A 14,450-nucleotide genomic window follows, 5' to 3' on the forward strand; every position below is an offset into this window, starting at 1 on the left:
TAAAGAGGGAGGGGAATTTAGAGACGGGAGAGATTATTTTTGGCTGCAGGTGTTAAGGAAGCCTTGGAGGTTAAGGGGATGGGGGCATTTAGTTTGGGGGGGGGAAGTAACACTAAGTTGATGAGCATGTGTTGATTATCATCCTGGTCTCACTTAAAGTTCACAATGAGATAGCCTTTATCATCCCCATTTAGCAGATGAAGAAACTGAGGCGGGGAATGAGATGAAGTCACTTGTCCAAAGCCGCCGGGGCTGTTTAGAGGCAGAGCTGTGATCCAGGAGGAGGGCTTTTAACCCTGGTTTCATCCTTCTGTCTTGAAGGCTGAGTCAGTAGAGCGATGAGGACAGCTGGGCATTTCAGGTGAATAAAAGACCATCCCCATCGGCATGGCTGGGTGGAAGTGCCTGCACACAGGAGGACGCAGGGGGCCTGGAGCACCCGTGAGCCTCAGGGGTAGTAGTAGAAACCAAGCCCGGGAAGACAGTTTGGGGTCAGATAGGAGAGACTCCCTAGTGTCTGGCTACAGGATCTGGTCTTTATTTGGCCCACATGGAGGTTTTGTGCAGGGCTGGGACATGATTAAAGGAGTACATTTTTTATGACGGTAAGATCTTCCTGTGATTCTAAAATACTTCCATGCAACTAAGCTCTTTAGTGTGATGCTGAAGAAACTCCCTCCCCAAATGCTTCCTGCAGTCTAAGCCCTTGAGAGTTTTAATCCCAGGGTTTCTGTCCTAAGGAACACACAGGCCCTGGCTCCACCGTCCTGCCCTTCTGAACATTAGCACTTTAAAAATCCCTGCTCGATTCTTGGGATTTTGAGAAGAAAATTCCTTAATCTTCCTCCACTCTGCTGTTCCCTCGCTTTTAACCTATTTTCTGCTATTCAAAACTTCTACCTAGATAGACGAATAATAATTAGATGTCCTTTGGCTTTGCTAGTGAAAAATATACCAAAATATTTAGATTAAAACAGTGTAATAACGGCACTAGACAAATACATCCTGGTTACAGATGAATTCCTCCTTTTCCTTGTTATTCGTGGTATCCTGGGGTGGCCTACTGGAGAAAAAATACTATTTGATTCTCCCTGGGTGGTCAGACAGGACTTGTAAAAACTCTTGTTTGTTTAGTGTTGAGGCTTCAAAGGCACGCAGACTTTCCTACATAAAGATGTACTAAGAAAATAGGAATTTTTTTGAAGTTGCTTTGTATAAAGGGAAATTCAGAGCAACCATCTTCCTTTAGAACTACAAGCTAATGTGATTAGAGGGTCCCTTTTCACCAGGCATCTTTGTTGTTTCCATCTTGGGTCATTACCACCAGTCTGATGGGGATATCTGTGCTTACGAAAACCATCTTCACCTTTTTTTTTTAAACCATCATACAAACACATCCTTTCAGTTTTAAAACTACATTTATTGTACATATTTAGATTTCGTAAGAACTAGAAGTCCGAGTGGTGTGTGTGTGTGTGTGTGTGTGTGTGTGTGTAATTCAGGGCTCTCTGGTGGTGGGTGCTGCCCAAACCTTCCTTCCAGGCCACGTGATCTGCACGTCCCAATTAGTAAGGCCCACCTGCTGTGTTATGGGAGAAGAGTTTGGACTGGGGTTAGGGCTGGCTAAATGTAGGGTACTTTTTAGTGCAGGCTTTGCAAAACTCCCTTATTAGCACCCCGGAGTCAATGAGCACTCGGGGAAGCTCGTATCCTGTGCACATTTGGTATTTTCTGCTGTGCGTGGTGTGTATCGGCCATTTTATTTATCCATGCTTCTTTTTCTCATTTCAGAGTATTTTTAAAAAGCTTATTTATTTATTTTTAAAATTGAAGTACAGTTGATTTACAATGTTGTGTTAGCAAAGTGTACAGCAAAGTGATTCAGTTATACATATCTATCTATTTATAAAATTAATTGTATGTAATGGGGGAGGTTGATAGTGCTGAATTATTTTGAGCCTGGAGGGAGCAGAGCAGCTGTGTCCTACATCAGACCACTGATCTATCTAATAGGTTGTCTTGCCACCTGATTCACTGGATGAATGTGCGGAGCCAATTATGTGAATCCCTATAAGGAAGGAAGAATGACCTTGAACCCAGAGAGCCAGACAGTTGCTTTATGCAATGCATTCACCCACTGAAGCTGCTTCACTGCCTTGGCCTAATAGGAGTGTCATATTTCTAATCCCTGGAAAATTATTGCTCCTTAAAAAAAATAGCCACGATGTGAAATAGCTGAATCTTTCATGACTTGCCAAGAACTTTGCTTTTGGAAAAAGGTGCTGAGAAAAGTAATTTGGGGATGTTGCCTCTAAAAATTTTAAGCAAGCTCAAAACCTCCAAGCTTCTTCCTTGTTGTACCCAGACATAACCTACTGGTAGAAACTAAGTTTTTCTGTTAAATGAGGGATATCAGAGAAAGGAAAATACAGATTTTTAAGTAAAAACATTAGAAATATAAGCTAATTTTCCTGGGCATTCTATTGGGCAATTATTTTATAGTCAAGAGCATTTTCACAAAATATCAGATATTTCGAAAAGATAAGTCTGGCACAGAAAACAAACCTAACCCTTGATGTAATCTTGCATGTCTCTTTAAGTCCTGGAGTCAAAGTTCATGGTGGCTTTGATGTGATGCTACCAGTAACACGATGACATTCGGTAAATCACCAAGGGTGTAGTGGGAAGAACTTCCCCTTTGGGGTCAGCCAACTCCTGGTTTTGATCTATGGCTTTGCTACTGCTGGATCTGTGACCTTAGGCACATTCCCGCACACTCTCAGCCACAGCCTTCTGTTGCTGTCAAGACTACCCTTACTAAAGGGTTTTAGAGGTTAAATGAAATAAGCTATAGAAAAGGACTATCTAGGGTCTAGCATGTATACTGCCATTAGCTCCCTTCTTTTCTTCTGATTACATCCCAGGACTAGTCTTTTCCAGTGTAGCTTTGTACTGTCAGGTTTGGGAGTCACTCTGGAGAACATCTAAAGCCCCTTCATTTTCCAGATAATGAATTCTGGACCCAGAGAGGGGGAGTGATGTGCTTGCAGTGCTTTAGCGCAGGACTAGCAGAGCTGGTGCTAAAACCGTGCCTCGCTGGATGCTTCCAGTTTTACTCAAGGTAGGAGGAGGGCTTAGCACTCTGAGTGTGTCCCTGGCATGCCTCCAGAGCAGTCAAGTCCAAGGCTGGTCTTAGGGCTATAGTTTAAGAAATAATCAGCTTTTCAGATTTTCCTCTAGGTACCTTCTAGGTAGACAAAACTGTGTTCTGAAACCTTACTCTGCTGTGTGCTCCTTCCTTTGACAACTTTTGACTCAGTTTCCTTTTCTCTCCTAGTACTCTCAGGTGACTACAGAAGTGTCAGCGCCCACCATGGTCAGGTAAGAGACTTCCTGGTTGGGGAAGATTTCCAGACAAAACCCTAACTACCTCAGTGGTTACCGCTTGTCCCTTGCTCATTTCTGGGCCGCCCCAAAGATCCTAAGGGCCACTGTTCCCTTGTCTGTTCTCCATTTTGCTTTCCTTTGTTTAAGTTTCATTTTTATGCTTTTCGTCTATCACATTTTTGGGTTTATTTTTATACATTCATCCATGCACGCTCTTATGACATAAAACATGCATGGGGATGGTAAATCCTGCCTTCAGGACAAGGGTTGCCCATGAGGAGGGTGGCTGGGTGCAGGGTGGATATCAACTCTAACTGTAATGTTTTAAAAAAAGATTTTTTCTTCAATATGTATTTCTTAAAGATAAGAAATTTTTGTTTGGTTTTTTTTTTGAACTTTTTGTTTTTTAAAACATAAATACAACACTATTTTCACACCTAAAACAATAGTTAACAATAATTCCTTTCATAAAATCTCTAGTCAATGTTCAATATTATTAGAGAGACAGATACTGGAAAAACAAATCTCTTAGGGACGTAAGGCAGTACAGAAGGGCTGTAGTTCCCACTGCTGTCTGGTATAGTTGACAGTTGTTAAGGTAGAGCCCAAAGACTTACCATCACAAGGGAAAAATATTTTCTCTCTTTGTTTTGGGGTACCTATATGAGATGATGGGTGTTAACTGGATGTTAAGTAAACTTATTGTGGTAATCATTTCACAATATATGTAAGTCAAATCATTATACTGTACATGTTAAACTTATACAGGGCTGTATGTTAATTATCTCAATAAAACTGGGGGAAAAATAAAAAAATAAAAACAAAAACCAATCTTTGGTAGTTCGAGTATTTGGATGTACCAGAAGTGCAGTGAGACCAGTGGCATTAGCATCACCAGGGAATTTGTTAGAAGTGCAAATAGTTGGACTCTAGCCGGAAGGACTGGATCAGAAACTTTGTTGGTGGGGTGTTTTAACAAGCCCTCCAGGTGATTCTATTATTTGGTAGAGTTAAAACCACTGGCCCAAGGAAAATAAAAAATGTATGCTCTCTACTCAGTTTTAATTCGTCTTTGTGTTTAACACAGCAACATATCCCGAGACCCTCAGAATACCTAAGATGGTATACTTACACCTGGATTGCTGTAATATAATAGCAAATACATTTTTTGGTCTCCTGGTCAGAGCTCCTAAACGCCCTGTAAGCTCCGAAGACATGAGCAATAGGAGCATCTTTTGTTCTAATATTTGGTTTTTGTCCAAATAACCTGAAACAGCTCTGTAGTGGTGAAGGTGAGAAGACCATCTTTTTTTTTTTTTGCGGTACGCGGGCCTCTCACTGCAGTAGCCTCTCCCGTTGCGGAGCACAGGCTCCGGATGCGCAGGTTCTGCCGTCATGGCTCACGGGTCCAGCCGCTTCGCGGAATGTGGGATTCTCCCCGACTGGGGCACGAACCCGTATCCCCTGCATCGGCAGGCGGACGCTTAACCACTGCGCCACCAAGGAAACCCAAGACCGTTTTTTGTTATTCAGAACAAGCTGCTTTCAGCCGCTGGGGAGTTTATGTTAATGAGGTGATTTTGGAAAGTCCCTAAATATGGAGGCGGGTTGCCAGGGGAACCAACCTTCTAATTAGGGAATTGGCACTCTTAGCCCCGCCCTCTGACCTCCCGGAAGGCGAGTGGGGCTGGAGGTTGAGTTCCTCAGCTGTGGCCAATGATGCAATCAGTCGTGCTCACCTGCTTACGTGCTTACGCTTACGTAAGGAGACTGCCCTTAAAAGCCCTATAAGGTGGGGTTTGGTGAGTCGGTGGGTTCAGTACGTGGAGGTGGTGGGAGGTTGGCGTCTTGGAGAGAGCGTGGAGGCCTCACAGCTTGCCCTGCGCATTTCTTCTCTTTGGCTGATTGTTCCTGGGTTGTACCCTTGATAATAAACCAGTAGTCCGGTAAGTGAACTGTTTTCCTGAGCAGTGTGAGCTGTTCTAGTAAGTTGTGGAACCTGAGGGAGGGGTCGTGGGAACCCCTGATTTATAGCTGGTGGGTCAGAAGCCCAGGCCACAACCTGGACTTGGAATTGGCGTCTGCAGTGGGGAGCGAACTGCCTTGCGGGCCTGAGCCCTTAGCTAGCGAGGTCTGTGTTAACTTCGGGCAGTTAGTGTCAGAATTGAATTAAGTTATAGGACACCCACTCCGTGTCCGTTGAGAATTGGAAAATTGCTTGGTGTGGAAAACCCCCACACATTTGGCACCAGAAGTGCTGTGTGAGCAGAGAGAAATGGGAGTTTTGCGTTTCGTTTTTATTGTATTTTATTAAATTAAAAAATATATACAATTTTTAAAGGTTACTTTCCACCTAGTTATTATAACATTGTCTATTCCCTTATTGTACAATACAGCCTTGAGCCTATGTTGTACCCAATAGTTTATACCTCCTACTCCCCAAGCTTTTGCTTTTTACTCCCGAAGATGGCGTCCGGCGTTTCCTCGCCTCCTGGGACGGGTCCCAAGCCTGCTCCCACCTCTAGCTGTGGAGAGCTTCAAACTCAGCCTGCTCCCACGTTAGGAAGTGCAGAGTGCGCGCAGGCGGTGGAAGTAATGACTAGAACTTTCTGGAACAGGAAAGCCTGGGTGGAATTAGAGCTCTAATGTCTTTGAGTGGATTTGGTAGAGAAACTAGATGGTATTGTAAAGAGCATATTTCTAAAGCTGTGGTTCTCATCTACTGATTGTGTAGTGGAGCCACCTGGGAGGCTTTTAAGAAACACTGGTCCCCTGGCCTGACTTCAAGAGATTCCAGTTTCAACTGAGTTGGGGGTAGGGGTGGAGAGAGGTGACTGCAAAGGGTCTCAGCACCACCTTGGTTTGAAGGCTCTCCAGGTGATTCTAATTGCAGTCCTGGTTCAGCACCACTAGTGAAGACAGGTTTGGTTTGGGACTCAGATGAGAAAGAAGGTAAAGGATCCTGCAAGAGTACACTTTCTGGAGTCTTACCCCTCAGATGAGTAAGTGCTTTTCAAACTGTGGGTCTTAAGCTATTAGCGACTTGATTTGGGGAAGTGTTCTTCCGCCAGTCTTTCACTTTTTTGTTTTCATCTGGTGCTCATCTGTTGCACAGTATTTTTGGCCAGTTTGTTCTAGACCAGGGGACTTGACTAAACTTTGTCCACTCATCTGTAGGTGTGTTGGAGGAGACTGTTTCTACTGCATGTAAATGACATCCCCTCTCACCTCTGTGATTCTCTTTGTGTGAGTGGATAGGGCTCCAGGGAAGGAAGTCAGAGGTACTGATACACATTTTGCAGTGTGAGGCATTCCTTCCCTGCAGTCCCGAAGTTAACCGAAAGGAAAGACTGAGCTGTGTTTGTTGGTTGAGTGTTGAAATATTCCATGGAAAAAGGAAAGGGATTCTACCACTGAATTTTTTTTTTTTTTTTTTTTGGCAGGGTTTGTCACCTCCCCCCACCAAATTTCTGGCAAGTGCGATTAGAAATTGACTTGCAGGGTTTGCTCACACTAGCTTCCCAAGACATCTTTTGTCTGCTTGCTGCTGACTAGCAGTAGTTAATTTGCTATCTCTCACACGTGTTATCCAAAAAATCACAGAACTCATTAGCAATAAACAGCATGAACTTGGTCACATTTGGAGGATTAGCCAGATGTAAATCTGAGTTGCACTTGGGAGGTTTCTGTGCCTCATTTTTAAAATAAATAGAACTCTAGCCTTGAGTAGAAACAGATTTTTTTTTAAATGAAATATCTTACTGGAAAACAAATTTTTTTTCCAGTAAAAATATGTGGAGGAGGTAAGCTTTCCTTGACGCCAGTGCTTATTTGATTTCACGCCCTTCTCCTTGCTGATGGCAGATGTGGCAGAAATAAAGACCCAATTTCATTGTTCACAATGGGAGAAAAATTTAATCAATTCAGGAATTTATTCTTAATTGACAGCAGACGTTTAAAACTTGATTGGTCACAGTCGACTATTTAACGTGCCTTTTAGGAAAATAAACATTTTTGTATTTCCCCAACCGTTCTGTGCACCCATCACTACACACTGCAGGGTATGGAGGTGTTGGCCTTGATGATGATTCTTAGACCTTTGAAATAATGTTTCTCACTAAGCAATTGAAAGGGGTAATTTTCATGTGGTTACAATATATGATTGATGTGATTAGAAAATTTCTGTTTTCTGTTGATAGGCAGACTCGCTGCCAGTGTTACTGGATAGTCATATGCCACCTGTTTTTAATTCCAGCAGAACTTATCAGAATGAAATAAATAACTTATCTTTGAAGAACCAGAAAAATAATTCAAATTTATTGAAACTTTGTGTTTATCATTCCAGATCATACTAAATCAGATGAGTACACAAATGCCCAGGGGTTGACTCTACCAAGCAGAGATAATGTTTCATGCAGACACATGAATTGAATTAGAGACCTGTTAGAGACTTCCCATGAGCTGATTTTGATCATCCTGGTTTCTAGCACTCCCCCAATGCAGCAGTTATATCACACTACCTCCTGTTTTCTATTTCTTACAAAAATATAACCTCCTTAGTAAGACATCTGCTTTATCAAAATCAGTACAGGACTGTCAGCTGTTCAGTCCATCTTTCTGCTCATGAAATCATTCATTTTCTATTTATTGTCAATCCTGAGGTCAAATTAACTATGTATGGTTTTCTTCTTTTCTAGGGAGAGAGACATTTTGCCCAGTTAGCATAAATTTAGTGTTTCAGAAGAAGTAGATGGTCAGAGCTGCAGCAGGCTGACTTCTCAGGATTCATTACAGAAGGGCTCTTTTTTGAAACATCTGTCACTGAAGGTGTGTCATGAGGGATGTGGGAGGAATGTATCTTCCTCACTTCCAAAGAGCTCTGTCCCCTTAAAAGCTCTGTGGTAGCAAGGTAGTAGAACATTTCAATAAGGAAGGCTGCAGGAAAGGGTAAAGAGAAAGACAAAATGAAGTACCAGAAGCAGGTAGTTCTATCCCTGTTCATATCATGTCCATACGACCTGAGAAACGGATACTGATGTGGCAGAACCAGACTGCTTCTTCATCCCTATGGTCTAATTAAATGTATTTTCACTTAAAAAGGATAACAATGTTAAATCTTAATGGGATGAACCTAAGTGAAATTTATTATGCTTTGCTTTGACAGTAAAGATTATGGATGGCTCAAGTGCCATTTTGAGATGGTAGCTTTGGATCCTGTAATTTTTCCTATTGCTGCTCTACTGAAGATAGCAAAGTTACCCAACAAAACTTGTGGGTTATATAACTGAGACTTGAAATACAAGTAGAGTTTGAATATTTTTCTCTAATTTTTTTGGAGGTTAATTTTTACTCTTTCATACTAGAGTGAAGTCTCTTTAGCTGAAACAAAGGAAATGGGAGCTTTTTTAAAAGACAAGGCAGTGTTGATCACTCCTTAGGGTCTGTCTTGCTCAGAATTACCTAGATGAACTGTTTCTTTAGTCCATGTTCACTGTTACCTACCTGCTCCTTTTCCTTTGTATGTATTGCAGGAGCTCAATAATATCGATGGGTTTTTTGTGGTAAAATATACATAAAATTGACCATGTCAACCATGTTATGTGCACAGTTGAGTGGGATTAAGTACTCACATAGTTGGGCAACCATAACTACCATCCGTCTTCAGAAGTTGTTCATCTTAAACTGAAACGGCTTACCCATTAGACACTTAACTCCCCAGGCCGACCTCCCCCAGACCTTGGCAATCACCATTCTGCTGTGTTTTCATGAATCTGACTGTTCTAGTGACCTCATGAGTGGAATCACACAGTATTTGTCTTTTTGTGACTGGCTTATTTCACTTAGCAGAATGTTGTCGACGCTCATCCATGCTGTAACATGGGTCAGAATTTCCTTCCTTCTTAAGACTGGATAATATTCCATTTTATGTATGTACCACACTTTGTTTTCCCGTTTGTCAGTGGGATAAGAGCGTTTTTAAACCTCTCGGCTTCTGTGAATGATGCTACTAAGGACACGGGTGTATAAATACCTGTTGGAATTCCTCAGTATCTTTGGATTGCTTCCCCATTAAGCACCAGCTTAATGCTGATGCTGGTTTTGGTACTAACTTAGTGACTTAATATTTTTTATAGTAAAGAAAGCCTTTTATGTAGCATAATTGGAATTAGTATGTTGAGTCTGAGTTATGAAGGTCCCCAAAAGCATATGGGACAGGTAAACACAAGGCAATGAAAACCCTTTTGGAATACACCTGACTAGGTATTGAGCCATTTTCATTGATAAAGACCCATTGCAAGAGACTTTAAAAAAAAAAAATTGGGTTTATTGTAAAGAGCTGTGTTTTAGCATCTTTATTAAAAGGTATGTTGCTGCATGGCATCTGGAAAAATCAAACTGTAAAAGTGACTTGCAAAATAAACATCCTGTGATTAACCAAAATCCTCCGAGCAGAAGACAATCCAGGGTTTGGGATGTGTGTCTCCTTCTCTAGAGGAGAGTCTGGCTTCCCTCTTGGAATGTAGAGTCATAGCTCATACTGCTGGCATGGAACACCTGAAGATACATATCCTACCCTCACATTCTTGGTGTTTTCAGCGTCTTCTCTGTTTTCTAGAACAACCTTGGGAATTCTTTCCGATACCTTAAGCTTAACTAGACAGAGACAAGCTCCTTCGTGTAGTTAATACTATTTATTGAGCGTGAACCATATATCAGAGCTATATTATTACTAGCTAACATTTACTCAGTGCTTGGCATATATTGGGCATTGTTCTAAGCTCTGTGTTATAACTTATTTGATCTTCACAACATCTCAATATATTTGATACCAGCATAACTTCATTTTACAAATGAGGAAAGTGAGACACAAGTTGACTTGACTGAGAACACAGAAATTGGCAGAGTAAGACTCGAGCCCAGGCATCTGACTTCAGACCTTGTATCTTTGGCCTCCATGCTGTGCTGACCTGATACTTTACAGCTGATCTAACTTATTAGCCCTGTGAACAACAGTCTCTGGAGGACCAATTCTTTTTAAGAAGAATCACAGCTTGTCAAGCTAGAAGTTGTGTGGGTCTGTCTGGAAACTCATGCCATGTTAAATGGTCCTAGAGTAGTTTAGAGGTTCAACACCAAAGAACCAAGGTTTCTACTGAACATAGTGACCTTTATTTCACTTTTAAAGGTGAAACAGAAAACGATATTCATAGAAAACATTTCATAGAAAACGATATTCAAAAAGACCATACTTAGGAATATTGAGAAGGAGTTTATTTTTGTAAAAGGTGTTATTACTTCACTATGAATTCATATTTGGCAAAGAAATTACCAGGAATATGTATTAGGAATCAGCCTCACTCAGAAATTCGGTATTAAAGAGTTTGTAAGGAATACCTACTTAGGTCCATTTATAAAGAGATTTCTCTTAATAGAAGATATTGGGGGTTTCAAAAGTACTTGTAGCCACTTTCGTTTAAATATATCTGTGTACCTTTATTTACATCTGTTAGCAAGTGATGAGTCTTTTTAATGAGAGGTCTTAATTCTTAATGCTCATGGTGAGGTTTAAAGAGTTCTTTACAGCTGAAGGAACATTCACTGAGCAACAGTTGCCAGGAATTTTGCTAGATGCCAGGGCTTTAAAGACAGACAAGGAATAATTGTTAGTTTTAAGGTATGCTTAATCTATGAGATACAGAAGGAAGAAGAGACTTCTTCATCCTCTTGAGGAAAGAGGTTAGGAGAAAACAACTGGGTGGGAGCTTGGTTTTGAAGGTTGAAGAGGAGTTTTCCAGGCAGACAAAGTAGGGTGGGGGCGGGGTGAGTGGTCTCAGGCAGAGGAAAAGCCATGTACAAGGGCACTGAGACAAGCAGCGTGGCACATTTAGCAAACCTTTAATAGCGAATTGATTATAATGTAAAGACCATAGGCTTAGGCAAAAGTTTAAAAAACTACTCGAGTCTTGGTTTTACCCTCTTAAACAAAAGCAAAAAGAAAACCTCAGCCACTTTCGTTCTTGTTTTGAGGATTAAAAATAATACATGTAAATTGTTCAGTAAAGAACAATTTAATGGCATACAGGTTTTTATATTGATACTATCAATTATTATTATTTTTTTGCGGTACGCGGGCCTCTCACTGCTGTGGCCTCTCCCGCCGCGGAGCACAGGCTCTGGACGCTCAGGCTCAGCGGCCATGGCTCATGGGCCCAGCCGCTCTGCGGCATGTGGGATCTTCCCGGACCGGGGCACGAACCCGTGTCCCCCGCATTGGCAGGCGGACTCCCAACCACTGTGCCACCAGGGAAGCCCCTATCAATTATTTTTAATTTTTGTCTTTTGATTTATTGTTTTGAATAATAAATCTGAATGGTTCAAAAACCCAAAAAGTAGACAAAGCACCCATCTTTGTGCCTCATCAAGTTCTTCCTTTTCAGCCCCCATCAGAAGCCACTGTTCGTTTCTTATCCTTCCATAGTCCCTTTATGCTCCACAAGGGCCCTTTTACAAAAGGTAGCATGTTACACACATTGTGCAATACCGTCCTCTTTTCACTTAACTATTCATCTTAGAGGACTTCGCATTATCAGTTTATAGGGAGCTTCCTCATCCTACTGTAAAGAAGTGCTACTTTATTTTTATATAGCTTGACTCAAATTGTAACAGTGTAGAGTTCCCATTGTGCCCTTCACCCAGCTTCCCCCAGTGGTAATTTTACATGACTAGTAAGCTATCAAAACCAGGAAACTGACATCAGTACAGTACTGTTAACTCAGGTAGAGACCTTATTTGTTTTTACATGCATATTTTTATATGCATTTTTTTGTTGGGGAGGGGTATATATTTCTATGAGATTTTATCATCCTTGTACATACAGTATATTCAAATAACCATCACCACAGTCAAGGTACAGAACTAATTGTTCCCTTACCACAAAGGAGCTCCCTTCTGCTACTTTTTAATAGTCACACCCTCTCCCCAGTCCTAGCTACGGACAGCTGCTGATTAATCCACACATTGCATGTGTGCTTACTTTAAGACAGCCCTACCATGTATTATATCTTCCTCAAGGGTAAGAAACCTACTTTCAAACTTTTATTCCCTGCAGGCCTGTGCACTTGATGGGTACTTAATGATTTTTTTCTTTATAGATTTATTTATTTTTGGCTGCGTTGGGTCTTTGTTGCTGTGCAGGCTTTCTCTAGTTGGGGCGGGCAGGGGCTGCTCTTTGCTGCAGTGTGTGGGGTTCTCATTGCGGTGGCTTCTTGTGGACTGTGGGCTCGGCGCACGGGCTCAGTAGTTGTGGCTTGCGGGCTCTAGAGTGCAGGCTCAGTAGTTGTGGCGCACGGGCTTAGTTGCTCTGCGGCATGTGGAATGTTCCCGGACCAGGGATCGAACGCGTGTCCCCTGCATTGGCCCGCGGATTCTTAACCACTGCGCCAAGAGGAATTGAAACCAAAACAAAGCCAAGCCCAAAAGACAATTCAGAGTTGAAAAACAAATGACAGGATAATTTGCTTTCCAAAATAACAGAAGTTCAGACAGTCTTAAATAGGAACTCCTCAATGTGAATTAAGTGATAATTTATCACTTCTTTCTGGCAAGACTCAGTAACCTAAAAGTGCTAATGATGAGAAACACAGTTTCTCTAAAACATCACTTTGCACTTTTCAAATCATTTTCGTTTTTATAAAGTTTTCTCTTTAAGGACTTTGATACGCTAGAACATTTATTATTTCTAGTTGACAGAGAAGGAAACTGAGGCTCAGAGAGGGAAGAAAGAGAACAGGGACTGAATCTAATGTGCGCTTTCATTTTGTCCTCCCAACAACTCTGGCCTCGACCTTGTTGTGCTCATTTTACGGAAGAGAACTTGGGTGCTCAGAGGTTCCGTAATGTGCCTCTGGTCAGTGTATAACCGAAAAGATTCTCAAACCCCACACGTCACTATGCCATTATGAAGCTTTCCTCAGGGAATCTGAATTCTTATTTAATTCCTAACCTTTTCTAAAAAAAATGGTGGTGGGAGTGGTGTTTCAGTCCATTACTCACTTATAAAAAGGTAACTACTGTAGTAGTTTATAGAAGTGGTTAAGGGTTTTGGAGTCGGCCAGACCTTCTGTCCAAATCCCAGGTCAGCCATCCTCTAGTTTTGCTGACTACGGGCACAGTTTTATTTATATTTATTGAAACTTCAGGTAATCAGCTATAAAATGGAGACCCTGGTAGCTCCTCCATCAGGTTGAATCAATTAAGTGGGATAAAACCTACAAAGCACTTAGCATAGTGTTGGCTGCCACTCGTTCAATAAACAGCAGCTGTTATATGTGAGTCTTCATTTTATGGACTTTCCACTTCTAATAACAGATTTTAAGCAAATACTAAGTTGTGTTGTGCAAAACAATGAACTATTGATGGAATTAACGTAGCTACACAGTTAGACTTAATCTTTAAACTTAGAAATTTAGAATACATTTTACCTATACAATTTTAAAATTTATCATTCAAGTTGTTGTATTTTCACATCTAAAGCTGCCATTCTCCCCCCAACCCCCTAAAGTTTACGACTTTGGTCTGTGAACGAGTAGACTTTCCAGAAATGAAGAATTCATATCTATAACATGGGACAACTGTGAAAGAACTATTTGTGGCTTAGCTCTTGCTAAGCTTCTGGTACCCTTATCCCTATATATCGATGGACATTCATGACCTGAGAAATGGTCCAGTGGAGAAGGGGGTAGCTGGTGTGTGTGTGTGTGTGTGTGTGTGTGGAGGGGTGAGGGGTACTTATTGTATACAGCTTTTGTAATACAGATAATTAAGTACAATCAACAGGCATTACAGTCATATCCTTTCAATTGTTCAGAGAATGTGCTTAGCTCTGCTTAGCGGGGTGTGTGTTTAGGGTGAGACTGACAGTTGAGGTATATCGGTGAGAAGCATTTGTATCACAGCGACAGACTGCAGAGAGCTTTCCTGTGTTACAGATTGCTAGGAAATTGGATAGGACCTCCTGAGAAATTCTATCCCACGCCTTCCCCCAAGACTAGTCAGTGACATCC

At 41.5% G+C, this 14,450-nt stretch overlaps 1 pseudogene; it reads left to right on the plus strand.

Moving 5' to 3' along the window:
• Window positions 1-14,450, plus strand: part of LOC112396600 (uncharacterized) — a 394,687-nt pseudogene that overhangs the window by 97,190 nt on the left and 283,047 nt on the right.

This window comes from Neophocaena asiaeorientalis, unplaced genomic scaffold (assembly GCF_003031525.2).
Source record: "Neophocaena asiaeorientalis asiaeorientalis breed wild unplaced genomic scaffold, Neophocaena_asiaeorientalis_V1.1 scaffold273, whole genome shotgun sequence".
Taxonomy (NCBI): Eukaryota; Metazoa; Chordata; class Mammalia; order Artiodactyla; family Phocoenidae; genus Neophocaena; species Neophocaena asiaeorientalis.